The sequence below is a fragment of the Onychostruthus taczanowskii genome, unplaced genomic scaffold (genome assembly GCF_017590055.1).
Source record: "Onychostruthus taczanowskii isolate IOZ18803 unplaced genomic scaffold, ASM1759005v1 scaffold5, whole genome shotgun sequence".
Lineage (NCBI taxonomy): Eukaryota > Metazoa > Chordata > Aves > Passeriformes > Passeridae > Onychostruthus > Onychostruthus taczanowskii.
The window spans coordinates 3,291,684-3,308,435 of NW_024502568.1; the positions used below are offsets into that span (position 1 = coordinate 3,291,684).

The following is a 16,752-nucleotide window of genomic DNA, read 5'->3' on the forward strand; positions in this document are numbered from 1 at the left end:
GAAGGAGGCTGGTCCTCTCCTCCTCCAGGTGAGCACCCTGAGTCACTCGCAGAGAACAGGGTTCTCCCACTGTCATGAGTGCTGCATGAGCTTTTAACTTCTGCAGTTGCTCTTGTTAAACATCTCCAAGTGGAATAAAAGCTCCGTTTCTGCTTCGGGGGAACCATGGCCTTCTACTTCCTCACCTCAGGAAAATAAAATAGCCCCCACTGCACTTTTATTTTGATTTATCTTGGGACCCCACCTGGAGTACTTTGTCCAGGGGTGAGGGTCCCAACACAAGGACGTTGACCTGTTGGAGCAAGTCCAGAGAAGGGCCACTAAGCTGATCTCAAGTCTGGAGCACCTTTCCTATGAACACAGGCTGAGAGAGTTGGGGCTGTTCGGCCTGGAGAAGAGAGGATGCTAGGAAGACCTTACCTTACAGTACCTGAGAGGCTACAAAGCAGCTGGAGAGGGACCTTTGACAAAGGTATGAGGGGTTAGGACAAGAGGAATTGGCCTTAGGCTGAGAAAGGGAAGGGTAGATTAGATATTGGGGAGAAATTCTTCACTGTGAAGGTGGTGAGATACTGGAACAGGATGCCCTGAAAAATTGTGTGCTCCCCATCCCTGAAGATGTCCAAGACTGGGCTAAATAGGGCTGTGAGTAACCTGGTCTAGTGGAAGGTGTCCCTGCCCATGTCAAAGAGTTTGGAACTAGATGATTTTTGAGGTCCTTTTCAACCAAAGCCATTCTATGATTGTGTGATTTGATAATAATCTTTGCTTCCTGTAAATCTTATGATTTGTTAGCTGAACCAAATATCAATCATGCTCAGGAGTCATGCCTCCCTCCTACTCACAAGCCAGGTGTGAACCATGGACAAAAAGGGCCAAGAATAGGAAAGTATTCTGGAAAGTCTGTTAAGTCTAAAAACTAAATTACCATTCTGCTTCATGTCTCAGTGTGCAATTTTCCTGAGCAATGTGCAAAAATACCAAGCCAGGAATACTTTATTGGCTCAAAATACAGAGAATACTGTGAAATTGTCCAGTTATTACATGGAACAAACTTCTTTTTTTATTATAGATCTCTGAAAATTGCATGGTTTTATCCTGATATCAGCACTACAATCTCCAGGCTGCATTTAGCCTTCAAGCCTTCATAAACCTCAAGCCTGGATTCTGAAGCACTGAAAGGATTCTTTTCTCTGGAGTAACTGCCTTCTCTCTGGGGAGCTCTGGTGTTGGGTCAGGCCTTGAGCTCAATAGCCTGTAAATGGAGCAGGCAGGGAACCTCTGCTCCCACACTCATTCGCCCTTCACATCAGGTGTGGGATTTATTTCCTCATGCCAGTTTGCTTTCTTCTATGAGAGAAAGAGGCCTTATCACCAATTCTTACTGTTACTTTTTAATATTCAAGTCCACATCCCACACTGCATAGTAATTCTGTGTGAACAAGCAAGATTTAAGGCATCCTAAAATTTCCACTTCTACAACATATGGGGGGATTTGTATATATGATTTTTTTAGTGGGTATTTGCAAAAGCCATACCACCCAGTGAAAATTTATGAATGCTTTCTAGGCTATTTCTTCTGCAAAACTCTCTATTGAGTTGCAGATAATTGAAAAAAGAAGTTTAATTGTTTTTTGCAGATTTTGTTAGTAGAAAAATCTTTGCATTTCAAGTGGTGGAGAACAGTATGCCTATGGCACTTTGAAATTCCATCACTGAACTGTTTTGACTGTTTTGCACAAAATCATGTTTAGATTTGAACCCAACCTGGATTTCATGACTTTTGGTTCTCTGTTCTACTCATTAGCTGAGTTTTTTTTTCATGTGGATAAATGAAATACAGAAAGCTTAGAAAAATACTATCTTGAAAAATATGCATTTGGAGCCAAAATGAGACTTTGAATTTTTAATGTGCTGAAAAATTCTAAGCTGAAAATAATCCATTTTTATTATAAAGCTTTGAGCAGTTTTGCAGAGATAGGTGTTGAGAATGCTGTGTCATTTGCATTATGGAGCATATCCTGTTAAAGTACTTATTCAAGCCCATGAAAATGTTCACTGATTGCAGAAGGCTTTGGATGAATCCCATACTTACCAACTTGTAAAAATGCTGTCATTACAGAACTCAAGTTTTGACTGTAGGAATTTCAGTTTGACAACTTGATTGGCAAAGACTTTAATACAACTATTTATATACTCAGTGGTTTACAAAATATGTTCCCCAAACTTAACAACTTCATCATTCTTTCCTTATTTATGGAAATCATAACTTTGTGCATAGAATTGCAATCTGCACAATGAAAAGGCGTATTTCAATCTTTATTTTCTAATACTTTCCCCTTTATCAAATTTCGATGTTTTGCAGATGTTTGTATAAAGCACAGAGCATGCCAAAACCACAGCTATTATCCCCTCTGTATATTCCTAAATTGCCTTATTATTAAGTTACTTCTTATAAATCCTTGAAACACAAAAACTTTCCATTTTAATTGAGGAGGTGTTTGTTTTCAGGTAAATAGCATTCCTGTAGGTTTTCCCCTCTGCCTTGAAGTACTATTGCACCGAATATTATGCATATTTCTCAAGGAACTTCTCATTTTTTTGTGAACTGATTTTTGTCAAGACGAGGAAAGTAGATTGAAATGGGCTTAAAACTCTCCAATCTGTGGGAGAGACCATAATCAGCTGCAGGAGCACTGTGGTTCTGAATATACTATGAAGAAAAAAGAAAAACAGCATGAGCACTTTTGTGTCTGTTTCCCATGGGTATTTATACAGCATACATTTAAACATTTTTACATGCATCCTGTTCATTTGAGAATTAATATCATAAATTAGCTGCTCAAATTCTGTGTTTGGGCTTAACTGTGCCTACTCAGATGCAAGTATAACTCCCCTGGTCTAGATGAAATTGTGCCTGAGGTGAGTTTGATTGACCATCCATTCCCTTCCAGGACTCTGCCTCACTGGGTGCAGTTGCCCCGAGGATGTGGCTGCTGCAGGGGGTACAGACCTGGCACTGATCTGCAGGCAGTGCCTTCCTTACAAAGACTCTCTTGCAAAACTGTTGGCCATTTTTGAATGTTTAGCTTGGAATGATGAGGGTGAATGAATAAAGTAAATCATTGTCTAGAATGTTTATAACCTTTGCAGTTTCTGCAAGTATGTTTTTGTGTTGGTGTCTCAACATGAGTTTGTATAACTCATCACCTTTAACTTCATCACAATCACATTTTGGAAATACTTCAAAGACAACAACAAAAAGAGACTACTCTTCCAGTCTAACTGGTTTTTTTTAATTTATTCTGAAATAGTTGGGTGTTTGTCCCCTACTCACTTGATCTGTTGCTGTTTTTCTCTCTGTTTCAATAGGAGATGAGGTGTTTGCCAGTTGTTCTCTAAAGCTGTTGAAGAACTTTGAGTCAGTCCAAGGCAAGAAATGCTGTTGATAGGTTGACACAGAGATCATGTGGAGAGCTTGCTGGAGTCACGTATGTTGTCAGCACCAAGAGCTGTGATTCGGAGTATTAGCAGAAAGACATCTATTCAAACAAGCAGAGCCATCCTCAAAAGGTGCAAGGAGCCTCCTCTAAAGGTGCAAGTTCACACTAGGCAGGACTCTGCCCCTAAGGCTTTATCTCAACATAAATCTTCACTTCAGTGTGATGGAGTTTTTTGCCCAAAAGAGTGCTGACACTTTAGGATGTTAAAAAAAAAAAAATTTAAAAAAAAAAATCTGTTCTTAGAAACCCTGAAAGTATTTCCTCTGCAGGAGCATACACAGTCTTGTGTTATCAAATTTTTAACATTTTTTAATGTTGTCTTTATCTAATTCCAATTCACCACCTAATTACCTCTACCTTTTAAATATAATGCATTCTTGAAGCACAGTAGAGCTTTCACTTAATGCTGGGATTTGTCCATGTGATTTGTGCATTGTGGACATCAGACTACTTAGAGTAACCTGGTGTCTGGCACTCGCTCTCTAAAGCTGGGTTTGTGGGCTCTGGCCCCCACCAGTGGAGTGGTTCATCAGCAGGAGCTTTCTCCTGGCAGAGGGCTGTCCCAGTCCTACAGTTTCACAAAACTGTTCAAATGGAACTATAGTTTAATTTACCTTTATATAATTTAACTTTGTTAAAGGTAACCTGTCTCTTCTTCAAGGGTGAAATTGCTGATTTTGAGAAGGAGATAATTTCCCTTGTTTATGCTCTTTCAAGTCTTCTGGTAACAGTCCACAGGGGAGGGACCCAGCATTGCTTCTCCAGGATGGAGCCAAAGCCTCTTTGTGAGCTGGACTGGATTTGCAGGTGAAGGAACAGCTTCTTGTGCCAAGGCTATCAGCCTGCCCTCTCAGTAACAAGGCTCTTGTTAGTAGTAGTGTGTGAGCATGACTTGGCAATCACAGGCATGCTTCCGGCAAGCAAAAACGCTATTTCAGACTATTCTTGAGCACCCTTCCAATACTCTCACTGTCATGTCTCATTGCAGACGCTTCTCTTAAAGGTGAGCACAGCAGCTTGCAGGGAGATGGGGAATGAAGCAAAAGAAGCCAGAGTTTATGTTCTTTTTACCTAAAATTCCTGATTTTGTGAATTTAGGTCTGCACTAGACCTTGTCTATGACAGCAACTGCCGCTGAGCCTCCATGAGCAAAGTGTATTTGGCTGAGGCCACTCCTCACACACTTCTTTCTGCTGTAGTCAGACTTCTGAACATGAGCAGGCAAAGGGAAATGGCAGGCAAGGTACTAAGTACCCCTTTCTTCCCCCACGCATTCCCAAGTCCTGTGTTGTTACCAGTTCAGTAAGACAGCGAGTGATTGCAGGATGCAGAAGATTACAAAAGCCAACTCATCTATCAGGTGCCAGGAAACAAAACAAAACAAACAAAACACAAGAAAACAAACAAACAAAAACCCAAAGAAAAAGCCCCACCATAACTACCAAATGGAAATGGTTCATCTTCCACATGAGCCACAGCACATGGTAGGAGCCTGCTCACCCCTCGCGAGCCAGTTTCCTGCTGAGGCCAGAGCATCGGCATCTTGAGCAGCCGATGGCAAGAGGCAGCATCTCATGCCAATTGTAAGGTCATGAATACAGCAATAAATCTGCAAGGATTTCAGTAGCAAGGCCTGTCCTGTTTCCCTAAGGCTGGTCATGTTGCTAAATCTGATCTGAAAGCTATGTATCTGTTGTAAATTATCCTTTCCTAAGCCCTTTTCCAACCTCCACAAACTTTCTGCAAAACCAGATGGGGATTTAATCACTGTTCTGCTTTTTCAGGCTTGCCTCGGGATTAGTATTATAAAAATCAAATAGGAAAGTAATGAAAGTACATCTTCTTGGCAAGGTACGTCTCTGGGGAATAGTCAGCTAATGCCAAGATTAAATTCAAAGCTGATACATGCATGATAAGTCTGGATAATACAATTTACAAAATTATATCATATTTTAAACTCAGGCTGTGATACATTTTGTGTGTCTGCCTTCTCTGGGAGATGAGTCTCTTATGAACCACTGAGATATCAAAGTCCTTCTTTCCAGCAGCTAGACTACTCTATGTGGTTATGTCAACCTAGCAGGCCATTAAATTCCCACCTAGGAATAGTAGATTGTTGCATCCACTGATATATTGGGACTGGCAGTTACTAATGTCCCTAATAGTTTCATCACAGCTTGCATTTTATGAATAAGGATACAAATCTAGCTCTAAATGTAACTAATTTCCTGCTATGAGGCATAAATATGTTTGTGGGAACTTAGATGACAACATTCAGTCCCATTGCAGATGTCTTTAATGGGCAGATCCAAAGGTAATTATCTTTCCTATCTTGCAGTACTTCACTGAAGTGCATTTGCAAGGTGCCAAAAGAATCTTTTGTAAAACTGTTCAGTTAGAAAAACAATAATGAATGTTCAAGGTGAACTCTTATTCAAATATGAAATTGCTGATTTTCAGAAGGAATGATTCCTCTGGAAATCATTATGTAAGGTCCAAATGATAATGTATTGCTTTATAAATGGACTTCTAAGGCTTGCTGCAAAAATCTCTAGCCTGAATACAGGCTTAGATGAAAAGAACAAGTAAAAATTCTTGATAAAATTATTTAGACTTCACATTATAATTTCTGTGGGACTCTTTCTATAAAATTCAGGCTTCATTTTTGTATTCTTTGAAATTTTTCCATAAAGTAGTTAAAATTTTTAGGTTTCTTTTGATATTTTTCCTGTTCTTTTTTTCCTTCTTACAGACAGTCATACACCTTAGAGAGTAAGTGCAAGTGATTTGATAGAAAATTAAGAGGTTTTTGTGATGAAGGAACTGGCCTGAAGCTCCAGAGATCTGGAAAGGACTTTTGTGCAGAGCACCTGGCCCTGTATCAGAGCTTTTGTGTGATCCAGGGCAGGCAGCACCTGGCACCCAGGTGCAGCCCTGCAGGGCATGGGGAGCAGACAAGGCACATTGGCCATGGAGCCTGGATCTGGGCAGAGCTTGCTGGCTCCATACTATCCTTCCTTGCCAGCCAGGAGGTGCAGGAGCAGTCCTGGTCAAGCCTGGGGACACCAGGCTGTTCCTGGTGTGACCACAGCTGATGCTCACCCAGGTTTAGGCACGATCACCAGCACCCCACAGGCCTGCCAGCCCCTCTTTGTCTGGTGAGCAGACCCACAGCTCCTGGGGCAGGTGTCGCCTCCACCACCTGCAGCCTGCACACAGCAGCACCCACCCACCTTCAGTAGAGTGTGGGGGTCTCTTTAGCTCTGTCCCTTTCCCAGGAACTCAGCCCAACCACAGCAATGTTCCACTCACTCTCCACAGCTCTTTCCAAGACTCCAGTGATGCTCTTCCCATCACATTGCAGGTCCCAGACAACTCCTCCAGATAATGCCTGTGTAACTGGAGGCAGCCACAGACCTCTCTCTGATAAGGTTAATGTGATTATTTTGCTTTTGGGTTTAGTACAGCCAACTCATTCCCTGAGCTGCATAGTTTGTGTGTGGCATGATTTTTGCAAACATTGGTGTGCTTTGTTACTGCTCTGGTTTGAAAACCAGAGCCTTTACCTGGGAATTATGGTATGTTGTCAATTTTCTCAAATGAGGGTGCAACAATATTGGTAATTATTGACCCTACAGTACACCAGATTATCTCCCTATGCTTCATTTTTTTCCATATAAAAAAGTGAGAGCAGTGCAGGATTTTATAAAAGCTCCTGATACTGAAGGACAGCAGACTGTGGCTGCCTTTTTGCTTGCTCACTGCTTACCAGAACTAACCCTCCCCAAAAACATTACTTCTGAATGCAGATTATTATTTGTTTCAAGAATGCCTGTGTATCTGAAAAGAATAATAATACACTGAGTAGAATTAAGATAATGCTGAACTTAGAACAAACATAGCTGAGATTTCAGCTGGGGTGAGACTGTCTTGATGCCAGAACAAACACTCTAGTTTTGCTTTGGCCTTCCTTTGGAAAAACTAGCTGCACACACATAGCTGCCAGCTTCTGTTGGCTGAGTTGACATGCTTTTTACAAATACACATTTAACTTAGCCAGTGATTACAACAGACTTTCTTTGCCTTTATATGGTTGTTTCATGTTTCTCTGCATCTATCTCAGCCTACTCCCAATAACATCATCACAGCCTAAGAAACAAACTGTGTTTCTGGGCATTCTTTGCAATTTCTTGAAAGAGTGTGGCACTGATGCTTTTATGATTGAGGGGTGCTAAACCCACAACTTCTAGTCAGTTGTTGAAAGCTGATAGCATCAATAAAGAGTTATGCTGAAAAGTATTAGAGCAGCCCACTTTCCCTCACAAGAAATAAGTTGTTCTTGATCACCTTCCACCAAGATTGATCCATATTTATCTTCTTTAAAAGTATTATTGAAACATCAGACTTCATTTATGCATGGAATCATTATTTTCCAAAATCTTCACCATATTTAAGCTGAAGGGTGTTCATATTTCCAAAGAAATTTTTCTCCAGGACAGTAGTCTCCAGGACTATTAGCATTGCATTGGCAGATTAAGAAAGTGCAGCTCATGTCTCTATATATGATGGTTGTTTTTGCTAGAACCAACATAATCTCAGGACTGTTTTGTTTCTTCATGCAGAGGGCAAGTAGGGTAATGTCCTGAGTCTGTGAGAGACTGTGAGGCATAATAATACCACAAACTTGCAGCCAGCCTCAACTTCTGTGATTCCTGGGACAAAACAAGGTGCCAGGGTGCTAGAGTGCTGCTCTTGTTCCTTTTTACCAAGTTGCTTTTTGTCTGCCACCACTTCCTTACCACAACAGCCCTTCACCTGGTGAGGTGTGGTCAGGTCTTCACTGTTTGGCACACCACTTGCTGTGACCCCAGCACAGCTCCTAGAAACACTGACACCATGAAATTCCCTTTTTGTAGTCACAGAATTCCCTAAGGAGGGTTTAATAGAGCCAGAACCAGAGCAGCATCACTCTTAATGTTTGTGTTTGTGGTGGCGTGGATCCTTTCTGTGTCCGAGTTCATATCACAGCTGTGTAGCTCTGGGATATAAATGTTCATGGCTTAAACATAACAGAAAAAAAATATTTAGTGTGATTTTATTTAGTGTAACTACCCAGAGTTGGTTCCAGTGTCGGTGGAGGAGAGCTAGGGGTTGCATCACGTGAACGAGGTTGTCTGTGACACCAGGCAGCACTCCAGCTGTTTGCAGGGGAGTTTGTGTTTTCTGTGTCCAGAAAGTGAATCTACTGGTCCACATACCAGCTCTCTGGAAAGCAGCAGGTATGAAGAGAGAGTGAAAGCCACTTTGATTTAGTTTTTTTACCGTATTGCTTTTAAAGAGGTTTGAACACTTGCTTAGAAGCCAGTTGAAAAGCTTGCTTGAGGAGGCAGGAGAGAAAGAGAAGGTCTCTAGTTCATGAAATGAATTTAGTTTATTAAACTTCAGAGTACTTGCATTTTTGTTTGCTAAATGCAGAAACAACCCATCTCTTTTAGCTGAGACCAGAATCCAGGAAAGGGCATTGAAATAGAAAAAGCACAGAGCCAAGAAATGGTTTATTGTGCTGCAGCATAGTTGTCCTGTGTGCTTATGGAAGATATTAGTGGGAGAATATGTTCTAAAATATATAAAGAAAAAGAAGGTTCTCACATTTCAGAACTATTTCATGCAGTTCATATATGGCATAGGATTTTGTCAGGAGTTGTATTTCTCCCATAACCAGACAAGTCGTCTCTGCTTTCTGCTGCAGAGGTCATAACAAAAGCTTGCAGCTTTATTACCACCTACTTACATGCTTACATCAGCTTTTTGAGTGTCATATCCTAAAATCCAAGTTTGCACGTGCTTTTGAACCAGGCAGACGGAATTGAAGCACTATGTATGTGTTAACACAATTTGGTGGTAGCTGTTAATTTAATTAATTTACTGAAAACAGAGGTTCTCCATTCTGCTGGAAGTTTGCTCCATGGCATCTGTAACAGAGTCTGAAATTAGCTGCAGGGCTTCAGGGATCCCAGTAACAATTTGGTGATGCCTAGGGACCCTGTGCCTCAGCTAGAGGAGTTCATGCTCTCAGTCCTGGGAATAAAGTCAGCACCTAATTATTAAAAAAAAAAAAAAAAAAGTTGAACCTGGTGACACTTATTTGCAGCCTCTAAAACCGTAGAAGAGCTTTCACTGCTGACTGTCTTTTGAATTAATGATAATTGGATTTAAATGTGATAATACTTTGCTAATAGGATAGCAGGAGAGATCTGTGTCAAAGTATAGATGGGGTGAATACTGACATTCACAGTGGCAACAAGTAACCTCTTAAAGTACTGGCATTAAAGAGAAACTGTCAGGGGGGTCATTTTTTGAAGGGCAATCTGAGGTGGTGTTTTTGAAAAAACAAAGCCCAAGGCAATGCTGACGTGCCTCAGGGTTATCCAAAGTAGGTCAGGGTGGGAATGGGGAGGAAGCACGCATGGCACACAGGAAAACTGCCAAGTGCCTGACCTTGCTCCTTTTCCTGAAGCAGGGGGACCAACCTTCAGAAGTCCAGGAAATCCTGCCACAGTTGAAGATAAATGGTTTTACTGAGCTTCCAGACAAAACCTTCTTAAATCTGCATATTAGAAGAAACAATAAGAATAATGGACCAAAAAGATGTACCTAGTGTTTCCCTTCACCTTCCTAGATGCACAGCAAGGTATGTGCAGGGCACATTCAGGTTCCCATTTGTCAAAATACTACCTAAAAGAGACTTTGGAAGCTGTGTGGACTAAAGTTCTCTATTGCATAGCTGTAGTTGTCCATATCTGGGCTCTGTGGCATTTTCAGCATAAGCTGCATACTAAGAAATGGTACTACTGTATTGGGGAAAGGAGGAAGAAGAGGGAATGAGAATACCAGTGCCTTTACATCCCAGCTCCAGCAAGCAAAACTAACTGTTTTTGCAAACAACCTTCTTTGCTCTAAATTCATCCTAGGAGAGCTGAGGCAGTGTTCTGATTTCAGCAGCACTTGCAAACTAAATGAGAAAAGACTCTTCTGTTGATTGTTCTGTCCCATCATGAAGTATCCAAATCAGCCCATCAGACATTTATTAATTAGCATCCTTATAGAGTAAATATCTTTATTTAGTAAAACATGAAAAGTGCTTTGGCAATCCCATTTTAGGTCTAATCTAGACCTATCATTAGAGTAAACTTTTCATTGAAATTCCATGGGATTTTTGTTGATCGTTTTTGTGGGGTTTTTTAACTTGAAATGTGCTCAGAGGACAGAATTTTTTAGTGAATTGGATCCAAGAGCCATTTCAACATGCTCGAGGCAGATGTTATCGGGAAGGACCATTTGTATTGGCAGTCCTTCAAAGGTTACCCTCTAACCGTGCTCAAATCAGGTGAGTCCCAGAGAACTCCTACTTGATTCTGTCCATGGCTTCAGAGTCTGCAGCCACACAAGCTAGGAGAAGGCTGTTAAATTTTAACAGACATTACAGTTTCTGTCTGATCTATTAAACTTGGGTAACATCTAATTGGTAAATATATATTTTTAGATATCTGCACATTAGTAAACACATGAAGGCTGATAAAAAAATTGCATTTCCCCTAGGGCTTAAATGCAACTTTTTTAGTACAAAATTTGAATGGCCTCATCTTTAATGGATTGTAAGATGCTGGTGCATTTTGAAAAAAACAGCAAACCTTATAAGTTAGCAACTATTTTTCTTTTTCATCTCTCCACTCCTCTCCTTGAAGGAATGAAAAATTTTAAAAGAACACCAACAACAATCATTTTGTACAAGTTGTGAGGTACTCTTTTAATTTTGTGCTGGTCAGGTGACCTACTGTTCATCAGATGAGGAAACTGGTACAGACTCTGCCCGTCATCAGATTCAGATTAAAAAAGAAATGGCAGTGCTTATTTGCACTTCTTTTACAAAATGAACTGTGTGGATGAATCACTTAAACAAAGCACCAGCCCTAGCAAATAATGTTGGTATTTAATTTACTCACAGTGGGTATTTAGAAATTTGCTCACGTGAGAGAGCGAGCTGTGCCCTTTCTGCACTCTTGCGCCAGGGCTGCTGCAGCCTCTCCAGGCACTTTGCCTGGGGACTGGGGAGGAGGGATCTGGGACTCCCTGCAATTGTAACTGTGAGAAACGTTCTTCATATTTCTCTTTGTGTGGCCCTGACGTCTTTGTTTGGTTTTCTGTTAAACAATGTTGAGTTGAAGGGTAGGGGGGAAGGCTGGTGAGATGCTTTGGGCATTTCTGAGCCCTGGTTATTGCAGATTCAGAGGTTTGTTCCAGAGTGCTCCAAGGCACTGGCAATGCACAGCTTTGCTTTCTGTGGGGATGTGGATCTGCCATGCAGTCCTATCTCATGGGCAGGTCTCTTGATTAGGGTGAAAGGCTGGAATCACACAGACTACAAATGGCATCTTCCCCATATCTAGAAAGGAGTAACATACCAGAGGGAGCAAGATCTTTTTGTATGACAGAGGCCTCAGCTCAACTCTAAGATTTTGCTTATAGGAAAGAAAGGTCAAACAATACTGGGTGGTTTTAGCCAACATACTTTTACTACTTTTCATTTTGAAAAGATTTAGCACATATTTAATATGGCTCTGTAAAGCTGAGAATCCTCTTTCCCTGATATTTGCAATCTTCCTTCCTGAGCATCAATTTTCTGAAACACATCACTTTGTCTAGCTTGTCACTGTCTGAACATTAGTTATTCTAAAAATGCCCTCTTTGTGTCGGAAGGGATTTGGTCTGGCTGCCTGACAGCAGGCTGTGAAAAACAGCCCCCAGCTCTTTCTTGGTCTGTGTCAGGCCAGTGTGGAGCCCAGGCTGTCACTACCCAGCCATCCCACAGAAGATGCTGACAAGATGCACCACCTTCACTTCTGAAAATTGCCACAGTCAAAGGGAAGGATAGGAAGGATTTTCTGCTTTTCACAGAAGCTGGGCATGCAGTAAAATGGGTGCTGTAACCTGAATGTTTGCAGCACACTATAGCTGGACAAAGAGGCTGCACTGACCCAATCAGGGAGCTATCTACAAGATAAATGTTTGAACTGAGGCAGGCTCTTCAGGCACTCTGATCATGTGCCACACACTGCATACACTGGCAGCTGTCCCAGTGACACAGTGAGCTAGAAATTGTGCTGCTCAGGTGCACGTGCTCCCATGTTCTGAGCTGGTTTGGAATACAAAAGATCTTTGTGAGCTCCAGTTCTGTGCTCATCATCCTGACCATCCTCTGTAGGCAGACGGAAGTAGGCGCATCTTCCACAAATTTACAAGTATTACCAAAGCTGTCCATCATGGTTACATCTGTACTTTGGGAGATTTTTTTCTTAAAAACTTTTTAAAATCTCAGCCTAAGAGGTACACCAATATTTTCTTCCTGCAGAGACCAACCCTGCAGGGCAACTCAGGGAGAAATATTTCTTACATAGGGCTTTCTTTTGTTATATTTTCTTTTTCAAAAATATTTTTATTTCTTTAAATATATATTTATGGTGTTCAAAAAGCATATCCACTGGTCTTCTCACTGGAGGTTTTTTTCTACATGGTGACAATGCTATACAAAAGAATATATTCTTCATTTTTTTTCCATTTTCTCAGGCCAAAAGAATGTAATGAAAATCATGACCTGAAAGATGCACCAAGATACTTAAATTCCCTGGAACATAGGTCCCATTCAGGAATGTGTTTTATGAAGTATAAGAATATGCTTCATATAGAATAAACCATTAACTAAAAGACCCTCTTCCTGTTTAAAGCCATTCCCCCTTGTCCCATCACTATATTTAGAATAAAATCTAATTTTGTTTTAAAGTTGGCATTGTTGGAATGTCCACAATAGTCCTTAGTGAATTGCTCCAGCAAGTGAAATGGTCAAAACTTCACAATTAACTTCAAGCATTTATTATCAGATGCTATTTCTTGAATCTTGTCCCATGGATAAGTTTCTGGTCTTTCTATTCTCATATTTCTGATCTCTCTGTAGGTACTGAAGAATCACAAGAGGTGGATGTTGGCAGGGAACTCTGGAAGCTGTCAAGTCAGTCCTCTGCTCAGAGCAGCTGCAGCCAGGGCTAGTGTCCAGGGCTCTGCCTGGTCCAGCTTTGAATATCCTCAAGGGTGAATACTCCAGAATCTCTCTGGGCAACCTGTTTCAGTGTTTCACTACAGCCCAGTGAAAAAGTGCTCTCTTTTGTTTAAGGGGGATTTTCTAGGTTTCAGGTTTTGCCTCTAGTCCTGTCACTGCAGAGAAGAGTCTGACTCATTCTTCTTTCCTTTTCACCACAACTATCAGGTATTTATCAACAATAATACAATGTTCAGCTGATTATCCCCTCAGACCTCAAATTCTTTTTAGAACCCATTTCTTTCCCTTTCAATGAATACTGCCTGACTTCTCAGAGTTTGGACAAATTCATTCCCAATTGTAAAAGTACATTCATCATTCATCTTGTCAGCTTTTGCAGATTGAATTATAGCATTGGATTGTCCTCTTTACAGTTTGCCAGTTTTCCATCTTCCTGGTAAATTGTCATAAATTATTTCAAATTTTTTCTGTGTTTGAGACTTGCTGAAGTGGTTCAAGTGGAGGACCATAGCAAATGTGCTTAACTCTTGTTCTGACATCCATGTTCCTAGCTGTGTAACAAGGGAGAATAGTGAGAATGGAAAGAGGCAGAGGAAGAAGGGACACTGTTTGGATGACTGAATTTAGTGAGGGGCTTAGAAGTTCATAATAATTTTCAGTCATTTATTATTCTTATTTGTGATTCTATACTAAGAGCAGAATTTATTTGCAAGATCTGGCAATGATATAGTTACAACTTTTTAATACAGCTTTGTTATTCAAAAGAGAGATTAAGATAGAAGTGAATTGACAGTCTACCCACAGTTGCACTTTACAATTCATAATGCAGTACATGAGCAGGAACAGTCTATTCTATAAGCTTGCTCAGGTTCCACAGATCTATAGATCTGTAATACACAGGCCAGTGACTCAGGGAAATCCTTCAAAAAGATGCTGTAGTCACGGCTCACAAAAGCCCACTGAAGTCACGACCAATGAGTATGAGTCACGTCACTGTGAGCACCACGGCCGTCATCATGCACCAGGCTTTTATCTGGTTTCTTTCCTCTTAGTGGGAACTTGAAAAATGCCTCACCTCCTAGGAAGATTGGTAACTGCTAATATGCAACCTTAGATTGTTGAACTCAGCCTGAACCCAGTTTATTTTTATTTCTGCAGAGAGGACATGAATTATCATTCTGACACCAGATCTGAGTAAGCAGATGCACTCCGTGTGATCACACGTGTTCTGTTGCAGGAGGCAGCAGCTCCAGCACTTCCTCCCAGCCCTCTGTTCCTATATATATATTCCTGCGTGGCATGGGTAGGTTTGCATGGCACGTGGGAAAAGGATTGCGTGCCCTGGGGAAAAATGTGTAGGAGGGAATTCTTCTCAGACAGCAGAGAGTCTGCAGTTCACAGCTGAGAAGGACCCTCCACTGATTAGCCACCTTTGTAGGAGCATTTTCAGTGGGTTTCTCTGTTGCCTCTGTTTCTCTCATAAAAAACCAAAACTGCATATTTACCAGAGAGACTTTCAGGAGCTGTATTAAACAAAAGCACACTTTAGAAAAATCACTACTTTTAGAATGATCATAAATATTTATACCAGACAGACCATAAACAGCACCTTAGAGACCATACTCTGTTTATATAAATCCCTCCTAATTTAGAAAATGTTGAATTAATAGACTGAGACAGCCATAGCCAACAAATGCGTATTTTAGAAAAGTGCTCTACAGTCTCCTGTGACCAAAATTTCCTCATTCGTACAGTATTCAGTTTTTGTTTCTGGTTAAACCTACTTATATGAGTTGCATGCCATATTTTTTTATAATGCCCTATTCTTTGTGAGTTTTCATGTTAGAAAGTTTGCTCAGAGATGATAGCTGGCAGCAAACAGGCAGGTCCTCCAGCCCTGCTCCCAGTCGTGCAGAGGGTTTCTGCCCAAGGCTGGGAGTTCCTTGGTGGGTACAGGGCTCCAGGCTGCAAGCTCTGGGCTCTAGGGTCCACAGAAGGCTGGGGTGAGCACACTGCAGCTCCCACCCTCCTGAGCTGCTGCTGCTGCAGCACAAGCCTGGTTATTCATTTACAGCATTCAAAGAACTGCTGGGATTGTACATGGCTCAAAAGCACTGCTGTAACCAAAACTGTTGGTCTGCTGAATGCAGCTGAGAAAGAGCCTGGTTTGCAGCTGTGTTTCACAGTGTCCTGCTCCTGTCACTGTCTGATTCCACAGGTCCAGCAGAAGGCAGGAAACATAAAGGCAGTGGAGGATGGCAGGGCAAATGCACCTTACATCTGGATTGATTTAGAGTTGTTGAGAAATCATCATGCTAGAAATTATTTCTCTAAGTGTTTCTAAACTTCTGTCTTGTTCTCAGGCCATTAAAGTCTCATTATCTGCCCAGAACAGATGATTATCTCTGGAAATATGTTCTGCCATCCACAGGTTATAATTGCAGTTGGAAGCTACTTTCAGATCTTTTTAGCATAAAAAGATATAATTAAATGTTAGTTCTGTAGAGAAGCTGTGTGTACAAGAAAACTATGGTCCTCATAATCGTTCAATTTCATTTTCAGATTGCAATGGATTGTGCAGCAGGGCTATCCACTTAAAAATCATCTTTTATTATCACAGAGTCAACCCTGTGACTGTCATTTTCTAATCAAAAGGAGAGGTTACCCATCTGTGAGCAGGTTCAAAGCTCTTGGATACGGGAAATAAGGGAGTTGCTGAGTTTCAGAATCTTCTCCCAAGCTGGTACTGGCAATGGCACTGGATTCCCCAGTGATAATGAAGCCACACTCCCCATTACAAAAGTATTATTAAACTAATAATTCCTATCCTAGTGCAGGAAACAGGAACTTAGTTGACCCAAAACCTTGTTAATGAGAATTTATTTGCCAAATTTACCTGTCCCATTAAGATGGTTCAGTATTTTATACACTTGCATTATTGTACATTTTTCCCTGAGTTTGAGCCTAGTTTCCTGAAATAAAAGCAATTTCATACAAAATGGGAAGGATTGATGTGGGGAGCAGTAGCTGAGGGCTTTGTGTACACAAATACCACTGCTGCATCTAGTTTTAGTAGCATGGATTGTGGGAAAGGGCAGCTCTTCTAGAAGGATTTATAAGTTTATGTGATGGGGGCAA

The 16,752-nt window shown here is 41.0% G+C and overlaps 1 protein-coding gene across 3 annotated transcripts in view; it reads left to right on the forward strand.

Annotated features, from left to right (window-relative positions):
• The window catches only part of HECTD2 (HECT domain E3 ubiquitin protein ligase 2), a 55,494-nt gene extending 39,421 nt beyond the window's left edge, over positions 1 to 16,073 (forward strand). Inside the window, exons 22-26 of one of the 3 annotated variants that reach the window (XR_005953481.1) lie at positions 3,373 to 3,595; positions 4,165 to 4,310; positions 10,024 to 10,194; positions 13,513 to 13,821; positions 14,773 to 16,073. The gene's annotated coding sequence lies outside the window, so the exon portion shown is untranslated. The remainder of the gene's footprint in view (positions 1 to 3,372; positions 3,596 to 4,164; positions 4,311 to 10,023; positions 10,195 to 13,512; positions 13,822 to 14,772) is intronic. The other 2 variants (XR_005953482.1, XR_005953483.1) reach the window with 2 other exon arrangements.
• The last annotated feature ends 679 nt before the right edge of the window (positions 16,074 to 16,752 follow it).